This window comes from Marmota monax, unplaced genomic scaffold (genome assembly GCF_021218885.2).
Source record: "Marmota monax isolate L192 unplaced genomic scaffold, Marmota_monax_Labrador192_F-V1.1 WCK01_AAM20220418_F8-fsc00024, whole genome shotgun sequence".
NCBI lineage: Eukaryota > Metazoa > Chordata > Mammalia > Rodentia > Sciuridae > Marmota > Marmota monax.
In genome coordinates, this window is record NW_026695224.1 from 1,518,188 (window position 1) to 1,529,560 (window position 11,373).

An 11,373-nucleotide genomic window follows, 5' to 3' on the forward strand; every position below is an offset into this window, starting at 1 on the left:
CACCTTAAATTACCAAATAATCTATTCAGCCATCTTGATGCCTCTCAGAGCTGGTGATTCATATCTTAGGTGGCCCTGGTCCAGGTTGTGTGTGTGTGTGCGAGTGGGTGGCTTCTGGGCATAGAGGAGTGACAGCTAAACACCCAAGCTCCTGCCCTCCCTCTCCCTCCAATAAAGGTACCTGCAAAACTAATCAGCACCAGCAGCCAGAGTGGGAGAAATTCATTAGCAGATCTGGTTTTGCATAATTAAGTTGTTGGCATTAGCAAATTAAGTCTGCTTGGCTCCCCTCATGGTAATAGCCATTAGAGAAAACGTGAGGAAACACAGACTCATAATCCCAGCAGTTTTCTGAGATGATAATTAATAACAACAATAAACTGCTAATAAGACTTTACAGTTTTCCCTTCCGTTCACATTCTCTTGCTTGTTCCTCACGACTGGAGAAGAGGAAGCGGATCTGGACTGTTCTCCCTTTGGATGGGCTGAGACCTGGGCAGGGAGCTGTCTTGGAGGCCACCTTCTCCCATCACCCCCACTGCAGGTCCTGGGTATGTCCACATGAGGTTGCACTCAGTGGCCTTTTGAGAACACGGGCTCAGGCAGCACCCATGACCAAGGCTCTGCTCTGCCCACAGCCTCCTGGTGTTCACCTTGGTCTTCCTTTGACTGAGCAAGTCCTTCTACCGACAGCAGCAACAACAATAGTAACAACAAGTAAAAATGAATATGCAAATATTTATGGAACATTTCCAGCCACTGGACATGTTATACACAGTCTCATCAAAAACTCACAGCTGTGTCAATATCATCTTACTTCACTGTGGAGGGAACGAAGGCTCAGAGAGGCATGAGAGATAACCAACTGGAGTGGCTTCCTGGTCCCTGGTGAGTCTCCTTTTCTAAGAATGATATGGACACATTATAGCCCTAGTAGCTATCCCTTTCTCACATGACATGTCCTATGACTCTTCCCCCTTGCTGAAATTGATTGAACTGGGAAGGGGCTACTGACCCCAGTTTGGCCAATGAAAACCTCTATTTTGTTTTCATCAGGCTGGATCTAAGGCAAGGGAAGCAGTATTGCTCTGATGATGGCTGGTACCATGGCCGCCCTGTTTTTCCCATGTGGAGGAAGTCAGGCTGCAACATGAAAGACAGATGCTGAGACAGGGCAGAGGGGTGAGTAGCATCCTATGGTATTTCAGTCTTCATTTTATCTTCTCCTGAGCACATGGGTGATGAAAAGTTCCAGAATCCTTTAACATTCCCCCTCCCCCTTTTTGAGTCAGTTGGATTTGGGTTTCTGTTACTTGGAACTGTGAGCCCTAAGCTTGGACTTTGGATGGGTTCCCCTAGGAAGTGTGTGGTATAGCAGGGACTGGAGTCTTTTTCCCTCTCTGCCATGGGTCTCCTGGTCACTCAGGCATGTCTGAGGGCACAGGGACAGCTGGATCAGTATTCTAGTTCTTGGTGTCCCCCTGGCTATGGTGACTGTTGGTCCTATGCCCTGCAAAGGGTCCCAGTGAGGAGCAGATGGTGCTGAGGCCAAGTCCTCAGCTAAACCCCCAAGTCACTGCACTAGTGTGACACAAGGCTCACTCATGTCACCCTTTTTCTCTGGGCAGGGCTGGCAGAAATGACATTTGGGGCTTTGTGGTTTTGAAGGAGAGGAGGCTACCTGAGGTTGGAAGAGTCAGGAAGGTGAAGGTGTCCTTGGGCTCCCTGGTCTTTGTCCTGGGCCCTCACCTGTGACTGGACTCTGAACGCCCCTGCAGCTGTCACTAGCTCATCTTATGAGTTAGCATGAGAGGCCCCTGCCTTCTTCCTACTCTCTGGCCCCCCTCCTGAGTGGTCAGGATTCACTTTCAGGACCTCCACCTCTTTCCATCTCCCAAGGCTCTCACTGTGCCAGAGATCCCCAGTCCAGCCTCTGGAGAGTGCAGTCGGTGCCCCTGGCATGGTGGTGAGTATGCAGGGGCTGGAGCTAGACTGCCCAGGCCCAGGCCTCAGCTGTGACCTTTGGTGTGCTCTTAACCTCTGCACACCCCAGGATTCTAAGACCATAACAGAGAAGATGGAGGGAGCTGCCTTACAGCATGATCACCAGGACATTACAAGTGAAGTGCCAAGCTCAGTGGATTCAGTAAATACAGGTTAGCAAAGATGGGGGACAGGTAAAGACAGGAAGTGATTTGCCCGAGGTCACTTTGTACATTAGGATGTGGCTGGGACCAGAAGTCAGCCTTCCCCTCACCAACCACTGGTTTACCTCCTCGAAAGACCCAGGAACACTCATTCCAACTCCACATCCTGCCACGTGCCCACCCCCACGGCCAAGGGCTTGCTGTTGTATGGAGGATGCCCGAGTCCTGCGCTTCATGTTTGGCAGCTGCCATGGGAAGGGAATGGTGCTGGGCAGGAGGTAATGTATTTCTGAGTGTCCTAGTTTTTTAAGTAATTCAGGCAGAAACTTATGATTTATTGACATTTCAGGAAAAGCTGACAACCCTCCCTAGTCAGCGCCTTCCTTCTCAAAGGCGCAGGCTCCAGGAGCCTCTGCCACCCTAGAACCAATCCTTTGGAGGTGGGATGTGGGTGGGGAAGAGATCATGCTGCCCAATGGTGGGTGTTATTTGCTGAGGGGTGTGTGGTGGGATCTCCCTCCTGACCTACAAACATTCCAGTCAAGTTTACATTGCTCCCTAAAGGGTGTGCGTGCAAGTTAATATTCATGAATAGAATGGGGTGGACCTCCAGATGTCTTGTCATCACAGGTTTCTTGGAAAGAACAAAGAGCCAGACTCCAGAATGCAGGGCTGAAGGTTATGCTACCATCCAAAGGATGTGGCTGCTTCAGGAAAGTGAACCTCTCTCTCTCATTTTCTGCCTCAAAGATCTCTTTGATTTTTTTTTTAAACCAGAATAATTGATTACCTTTACAATAACTTAAAAATCAATAAGGAAAATTTAATAGCATTCAGGAAAGAGGTCTTAAAGGAGAAATAAAAGGACAAGGGAAGAAGAAATACAGCTGGGAAGGAATTCCAAAGCATCACCAGGTCCCAGAAGAGAGCAGGATGGTGGCCCTGGCATGCTAGGAGGTCAAATGTATTGTCCCCAAGTGAGTCAATGGGGTACTACTATCCTGTGTCCACAAAGTACTGCTGGGTCCTACAATTGTTGACCCCAACATACACCTGCAAGGTAAATAGAACAAACATCACATTACTTCCTTTCTACAGGTAAGAAAACCAAGTCTTGGAGAAGAGACCATGACTTTCCCAAGCACATGTGGATGAGTAATGGCAGGACCTTGACCGGGCCCCTGATAACCCATATGGTACCTTCATGGACCCAGTCCTGCACATTGCACAGCTGAAGGCTGAACCCCTTTTGCTAGATATTTGGGGACAGAAGGCAACCAACTGTACCTGGTAAGCCTGGTCTGGACATGAATCCTGGCCTCTGAATTCCAAAGCTCCAGTTCCTTCTATTACTAGAGCAGTCTCAGGACCAATGAGGGGTCAGAAGGAAGGGTCTGGGACATCATATGGGAAGGCCCCTGGATACAGCACAAAAGTGAACACAGTTTGATCTTCTGCCACTTGGTCCTGGGATGCCCTGAACAAGGTATCTCATCAAGACACACTGAGAACCACTGTGAGTAGGAATTGCTTATAGGCTGTGTGCTCATCCTTAGTGACAAGTGATTGGCCAATGCCCAGAGCCTGGTGGAGATTTCTTTACACGGTTCATTAAGACAAACAAAAAACTCCTAAAACATTCCCATCTCCTCGTGTCACCAGAACAGCTTGACTGTGGAAGATGGCTTTCATCTGGGAGTCCAGTTCAGATGGTCAGCAAGAACTTGGTGAGCAGGCCTGGGGGTATTGGCCATGAGCCCCCCTTAACAGGGAAACAAAAGATGAAGATATAGCCAAAAAGATGGTCCAGTGTGGTGGGTGAGTTTCAGCTCTAGAAGTCAGGAGATTAGACTCTGCAGTCTTACTTCTGTTCATCTGTCTATCCATCTGTCCACTCATCCTCTATCCAACACGAAGCACCTACTTTGGGTAGAAGTTTCTAAGTGGAAAGCGCACGCAAACCCTGAGGGAGGAGGCTGATTCATAAGGGCTCTGCCCTAGGTGGACTGAGTCACTGCAGTCCTGTTCCAACCTTCAGGAGATCCACCTGGTCAGCATCTCATAGCACACAGGACTTGGGGAAGCTGACTCACATCTCCAAATCCTCTGAGACCGAGGCAGCATGATTCATCCACTGATCCATCACCAGTGAGAATGATAACTGCCAGGCAGACCAGAGATTTGTGTGCCTGACCAGCACCTCCTCCCTGCTGGCCAGTGAGGTGGCAGGCCTGGTTTAAAATGGGTCCATGGTGGGCACAGATGACAAAGAGTCAATTAGGGATTCCAGTGATTTGTACATTGAGAAGTGGGGATTAAAGGCAGTCCCCTAACCTCCAATGTGACCGTGCCTTACCCCAGAACTTTTAGCTCAAGCATTTCTTCTTCTAATTAATGGAGACGGGGCCCCATTTACTCTGGACCCTGCTTTGGAAGGTATGGTCCACCCTGCTGCTGGTTTCCCCTTTCCTAAGCTTTGAGAGCGAGCCGATCTCTATACTTTTTGTACACTATACTTGTAGAGGTCTCTTCCATATTATTTTCTTGCAAGGATACAGATGTCCAAAGGGAGCCATGACTGGAGCTGGTGGGGAAGGGCTCCGGCAACTCTGGGTGATGTCATTGAGAGCCGCAGCTGTGCTATCCCAGGTTTCAGGGTCCTTTGGCTCCCTTTCCCTTTGGGTGTCCTCCCTGGTATTACTCATTCTCAGCTATTCTCCCTGGGTAATGTGAGGTCCCAGGATTTTGTGGTGTCTTCTGAATACTATGGGTTCTTCTTGCTTTCATATCCTTAATCCACCTAACACTCAGCATGGAGGTCATAAGGGATGAAAATGGGGTTAATGTTAACATTTTAGTAGGTTGTTTAGGATGCGTTAAGATAAAGGAATGGGCTTCCTAATGGTGCAGCTCCAGCAGAAGTGAGCATGAACCTTCCAATATGTTAACAAGAATCTCTCCCCGACCAGGTGAGACCTAGGGCAAAGACTATCCCTTCTGAGTCTCCATTCCTTTGTCAAATGGGGATGGGAAATACCAAAATCTACCCTGCAGTGTTGTGGTTTAGGGCTTAGAACAGGATTGGTGTTCTTTGTTGGTGGGGGAGCAGATGCTGGAGAATGAACCCAGGGCCAAGCAAAAGGTATGCATGTGCTCTACTGCTGAGCCATCCCCACCCCCATCAGCTCTTCTTGGTAATACTTAGCCTCTCCTCTGAACTGACTCTTTAAGAGGCGCCTCTCTGTCTTGCTGTCTCTCTGTCTTTCATACTTACTTCCCGCTCCTGCCAGGCTCCTTGGGAGGACAGCTCTTCCTCCCAGGAAGGAAGTGCCTACAAAGGGCTTTGGGCATCTCACTATGGGGCACTGGGTCTGGCTTGAGCAGTGATGCTCCAATCCAGAGAAGGCTCCACTTTCTTCTATTTAATTAACTGAAATCTTTGCCTCCTAATGAGTTCTTGTCAAGAAAATTGCTCTCAATCACTTATAGCTATTTTCCTTTCTAATGAGTGTTTAATTCTCGGAATGTTGCCCTAATTGTATTGTATTGTGGCTTATGAGAAGGTAATGATAGTGGGGGCTTGTGTGTGTGTGTGTGTGCTGAATGGGTTTCCCAGGACTGAGCGTAAAGGGTTCTTAGTGACTTTCCCCCCAACTGTGGTGCTAGAGATTGAACTCAGGGCCCCACACATGCTAGGCATGCATTCTAGTACTGAGTTACATCCCCATCCCTTTAAAAATTTTTATTTTGATTCAGTCTTGCTAAGTTGTCCAAGCTGGCTTCAAACTTGCAATCCTTCTACTTCAGCCTCCCAAGCCTCTGGAATTACAGGTGTGAGCCATTGCACCCACTTTGGTGACTTCTTTTTCTGTTGGGAGGTACTGGGAATTGAACCCAGGGGCACTCAAACACTGAGCCACATCCCCAGCCCATTTTTTTAACATTTAATTTTTAGTTGTAGGTGGACACAGTACCTTCATTTTATTTTTATGTGGTGCTAAGGTTCAAACCCAGTGCCTCATGCATGCTAGGTAAGCGTTGTTCCTCTGAGCCACAACCCCAGCCCCTCCAGCCCAATTTTGTATTTTATTTAGAGACAGGGTCTCACTGAATTGCTTAGTGCCTCGCTTTTGCTGAGGCTGGCTTTGAACTCTCGATCCTCCTGCCTCAGCCTCCTGAGCCTCTGGGATTACAGGCATGTGCCACTGGGCCCGGCGCTTGGTGACTTCTTAAAGCCTGCATTTTACTGAACAGAGTAAAAGAAGGACTGGCTCCTACAATGCCCTCACTCACCCTTGGCTTCTGTGCTGTGTCTGACTAGGTACCTGAGGGACCCTGGCCTTCTTGCTGGACCCTCCTTGCTGGACCTTGACCTGAAACATGGTGAGGTCACCAGTTTTGGCCAAAAGTGAGGCAGAAGTGCCTTGGGCTTGAGAAAGGCCAGTGGGAGGTCTTGTTTTCAGCAGTACCGGAAGGGACATGAAGGGTGGCAGTAGGTGCCCAGAGACATGGAGTGGGCTCATGCCCAGAAGGACCAGGGTGGCCCAGCTCCTTTACAGAGTCATTTCCTGTCTCCTGGCCTTTACTCACATGGCCACTTCCTGCGGCCTCATTGACAGAATGTCTGTGTAGATGAAAAACTTCATTTTTCTGCTACTCTGGCAAAACTTCTGGACTCCAGATATGTGGGTTTTTTGTTTTTGTTTTTTCTTATATCAAGCAATTCTTCAATTCTTTGCTTGGGTGTCCTACAGCTGGATGTCCTATAACTCAATTTAGTTCTGACACTATCTGGATTTAGTGCAGACACCAAAGTTAAGGGCTCATGCCCACAAGATTGGTCCCCGTTTTAGATGCTGATTACAAGGGAAGGGTCATCAGGTTTCTTACAACTTCTTTCTCCTACCCACCCTTCTGACTATAAACTGGAGGCTCCCATAACCCAGTCCTCAGGTTCCATAATTTGTTGGAATAGCTCACAGAATTCTTACTTGCTTATGCACACTGGCTTAACTGGTATAAAGGATATAGCTGAATAACCACATGAAGAGGTACATAGGGTGAGATCTGGAAGGATCTTGAATGCTGGGGCTTCTGGTCCCATGGAGCTGAGGTGTGCCACCTTTCTGGTATATACATGTGTTCACCAAGTGTGAAACTCTCCAAATCCACTAGGAATTTTTATGGAAGCTTCATCATGTAACCGTGGTCAGTATTGACTCAATCTCCTGTCCCTCTTCCCAGGGGACTGGGTATAGGGCCAAAGGTTCTAAGCTTCTAACCATGGTGTAGTTCTTCTGACCAGCTGCCGTTCAGGAATCCATCATGACATCGAGAGTTTTGTTCCTTGTTGGAACAAAAGACAGTCCTATTACTCAGGAAATTCCAAGGGATTAGAAGTTCTGTGTCAGGAAATCTGAGGGTCAAAGATCAAATATTATAACAAAAGATATATCCTATTGCTCAGGAAATTATGAAGTTTTAGGAGCTCTATGCCAGGAGCAGGGGACAAAGACTAAAATAATCATCTCTTATATCTATGAAACCATATATTTTATGAACTAGCTCATTTTTTTGGTACTGGAGATTGAACCCAGGAGCACTTAACAACTGTGCCCCAGCCTTTTTTTTTTTTCAATATTTTATTTAGAGACAGGGTCTCACTAAATTGCTTAGGGCTTCACTAAGTTCCTGAGGCTGGCTTTGAACTTGCAATCTTCCTGCCTCAACCTCTTGAGCTGCTGGAATTGTAAGTGTGGAGCCTGAACTAACTCTATTTTTATGACACACACACACACACACACACACTGAAAAAAATAGTTCATTTTAACATTTCACCTAAAAGCATCTCACATCCTGCTAATAGTAGCTGCAACTCTTTGAAAAGCAATTTGAGTTTGGGAAGAGAAAAGAGGCAGGAGTGTGCACATGTGCATATGCTAACTCTTTTTCAGACTGGAACTGGGTAAGGGCAGAGGCTGTGTCTAGTCCTGTACCAGGTGAGCCAGTGTGGGTAGAGGACACAGCTTCACATTCAGGTCTGAGTTGAAAAACCAGCTATTGTTTTACTGTCTGGGCAACTCAAGGGAAACTAAATAATCTTGGTTTTCCATTCAGTACAATGGGATGCCATCTACCCTACAAAGATGTTGGGGCATTTAAACAGGATCATATATCCAGTAACTCAGCTCAGAGTAGATTCTCTTTTTTCTTTTGGTACTGGGGATTGAACTGGGACATTTACCAATGAACTACACCACCAGTATTGTGAATCTTGAGACAGGATCTCGCTAAGTTGCTGAGGGTCCTGCGAATTTTGTCCAGGCTGGCCTTGAACTTGAGATCTTCCTGCCTCAGCCTCCCAAGTCTCTGGGATTACAAGTGTGTACCACTGTGCCTGGCTCAGAGCAGGCTTGAATAGAGGCCAATTTCCTTCTTTCCTTCTTTCCTTCTCTCTCTCTCTCTCTCCCTCCCTCTTCCTGTGCCGGGCATCAAACCGAGGACCTCCTGCTCACCAGGCAAGTGCTCTACCACTGAGCCATACCCTCATACTCCTTTCTCTTTTCTGATATTTGATTAATCAACTAGCATTGGCTACTAGTGAGGTAATATGCCCTCTTTCTCAAAGGAATTTGCCTAGAACCTCAAGAATGTGTCAATCTGGGATTGAAACATTAGCAGTACAGCTGAGAGGCACAGATGCTGAGCAGGCAGCTCCTGACTGGGGATCAGAGTTTCAGTTCTCCCAGTGGGGCCATGACTCCTGCTGACCTGAAAGGCAGAAGTTAAAATGGGAGCTGGTCACAACAACCATGTCATTTTTAGGTTGCCCACCTCTGCAATAATACTTCCTCCTGGAGCTGTGGCAGATAGTGAAACTGACCTTCAGCATACTAGAGAAGGCCCACACGAAAGCAGCCACACTATTAAAATGGCTGAGAGAAACAGGTTTGACCAGGCCACGGGGGCCACCAGTTTGTATCCTCTAGAAGCCTGTTCATGCTATTTCACCACCGGAAGGCCTGGTTGGTGATACCAGTAACTTCCCTTCAATCCTCACCAATCCCTGAAACTCTGGGCAGAGTGAGGAATGAACTTTTTCCTGGGTTCCAAGGCTTGATGCTGCTCCTTTCTCTGTGTCATTTTGTTCCCAGTCTAGATATAAGCTGTCACTTGCCTGGAGGGACTCTGGCTGTGTTTCTTTCTGGGCCTCCTTCCCTGAGGCAGACCAGGTGAGCAGTGGTTGCTTCCGGTCTGTGTGGGATACTTGGCATGGGTCAGTTGCTTCTTCTGATCCTGAGGATTCCCATTCAATCCAAAGTGGCCTGGTGTGACCTCAAACCCAGGCTACTCTGCTGATGACAGTTTCCAGCTCAGATTCCTGGAGCTCAGTCCTGGGGAATCCTGCCTTTTGATCTCATGTCTGCTGCTGAAGGGAGGTCTACTTGGGCAGGTGTCCCTGAAACACACTTGTATGTCCTTTTCTGAGACTTGGCTTACTACATTCCAGCATTGCTGGGAGGACTGAATGGAATGCCCATCTCTTGGCAGAGTGAAAATCACAAACATCAGGGATGGGGATGTAGGTGTGGCTTATGTGCCCTCTGGTCTGGCTGTTGTAGGCTGGTAATCCTCCATGACCAACCCAGTTCCCACCATCACCACCATCACAGGATGGGGATGAGCTAACCCCACCCTGCACTCCTGGTATGAAGCATCCCTCACACCTTGTGTGTTCCAGTTTGTCATGTACTTCTACATCTACACTCTATGGGATCCTGTTCACTGCTCCCAAACTCGGCAGGACAAAAAAAGTTCTATTTGTGTTTTAGGTTCAAGAAGAGAGATCAAGGGCTTATTTAAAGGATACCCAGAGAGGCAAGGACAGAGTCAGGATGAGAACACAGGTTTCTGTGGCTTTCCTTATTGTCCTCTACCTCTCATTCCACCTGAGTGTCCTCTCCTGTTGGGGGACACAGGGCTATGAGTAGGCACATTGCCTTTTATTAAACTAGTGAGCTGTGAAACAGGGAGCAGGGAACATTTGAAACCCAGTAATAGACTCCTGTCTCAAGGTTTACAGTGTACCTGGGTCAGATAATGCGTTTCACAGAGAATGCACTACTGCCTCTTTGTATTCTAGACAAAGTGTTCAACTTGAATTCATCGAGTAGAGGGCCCAGTCTTGGATGACAACAGTCAAAGCAAACAGAAGATGGGATACAGAGATAGTGCCCAGTCTCTCCACCAAATTTATCACATAAGAGGAATAACATACTAGATTAAAAGACATTTAAGGAATGTATCTACCAGTTGCAATCTGTGGTACTAGATCAGACACTGGCCTCCACAAAGTGGCTGTAATCAGGAAAATCTGATTGTCATTTAGGTATTTTACATGGAAGGGAAACTTAACTGAATGGAGTAGGTTGGAAAATAATCAGACAAACCTAAGTTGAAGGACATTCTCCCAAACAATTGATTGGCCCATTCAAAAATATTAGTATTATAAGGATAAAAAAAGGCAGAAGGAGTTGCTATAGAGGGAATGTTTATCTCCCCTGCCCCCAATCTTATATGCTGAAACATACCCCACTGTGAGCATATTTGGAAGTGTGGAGTTTGGAAGGTGATTAGGTCATGAGAGTGGAGTCCTTATAAATGGGATTTGTGGCCTTGTAAGAGGTCCCAGTGGGATTCCTCATCCCTTCTGCCACATAAGGCTACGATGGAAAGAGCCATCTAGGAAGGACAGCAGACTCTCACCAGACACCAAATGTGCTGGTGAACCAAATTTTTGTTGTTTATAAGACATCGAGTTTATGCTATTTTGTTATAACAGCCAAAACAGATGAAGCCAGAAATGCTATCATTTAAAGAAGACTGGAGAGACATGACAATGTAATGCAACAAGTGACCCCTGATTGGATCCAGGAAGTATGGAAGTGTCCCACCCATGTCTCCCCTCAAGACCTGCTGCTGCCCAGTGGGGAGAATGTGGCTGGCGGGCAGCCTCCAGCTGTTGGCTCTTCAGGATCTGCTTTAGGCAGAGAGAAGCCTGCTCCAGGTAACTGACCCAGGAGGGGCTATCAAGTGCGGTCTGGCTCTTGTGTAGTACAATCTGCTGGGCAATTCTTGCTCCCCATTGGGCAAACTGAGGCTTTGTCAGGCTGGTGTGGCAGTTCCGCTCCTTCCTCTGTCCATTCCTCCTTCCTTTCACATGCAT

General features: G+C 47.4%; 1 long non-coding RNA gene across 4 annotated transcripts in view; it reads left to right on the forward strand.

Moving 5' to 3' along the window:
• The window catches only part of LOC124086731 (uncharacterized), a 31,175-nt gene that overhangs the window by 12,564 nt on the left and 7,238 nt on the right, over positions 1 to 11,373 (forward strand). The window contains exons 4-8 of one of the 4 annotated variants that reach the window (XR_009225899.1): positions 639 to 888; positions 1,057 to 1,182; positions 1,900 to 1,966; positions 2,054 to 2,156; positions 2,284 to 2,566. This is a non-coding gene — a long non-coding RNA (uncharacterized LOC124086731). Of the gene's footprint in view, positions 1 to 638; positions 889 to 1,056; positions 1,183 to 1,899; positions 2,567 to 10,989; positions 11,215 to 11,373 lie in introns of those variants that run through there. The other 3 variants (XR_009225898.1, XR_006849899.2, XR_009225897.1) reach the window with 3 other exon arrangements.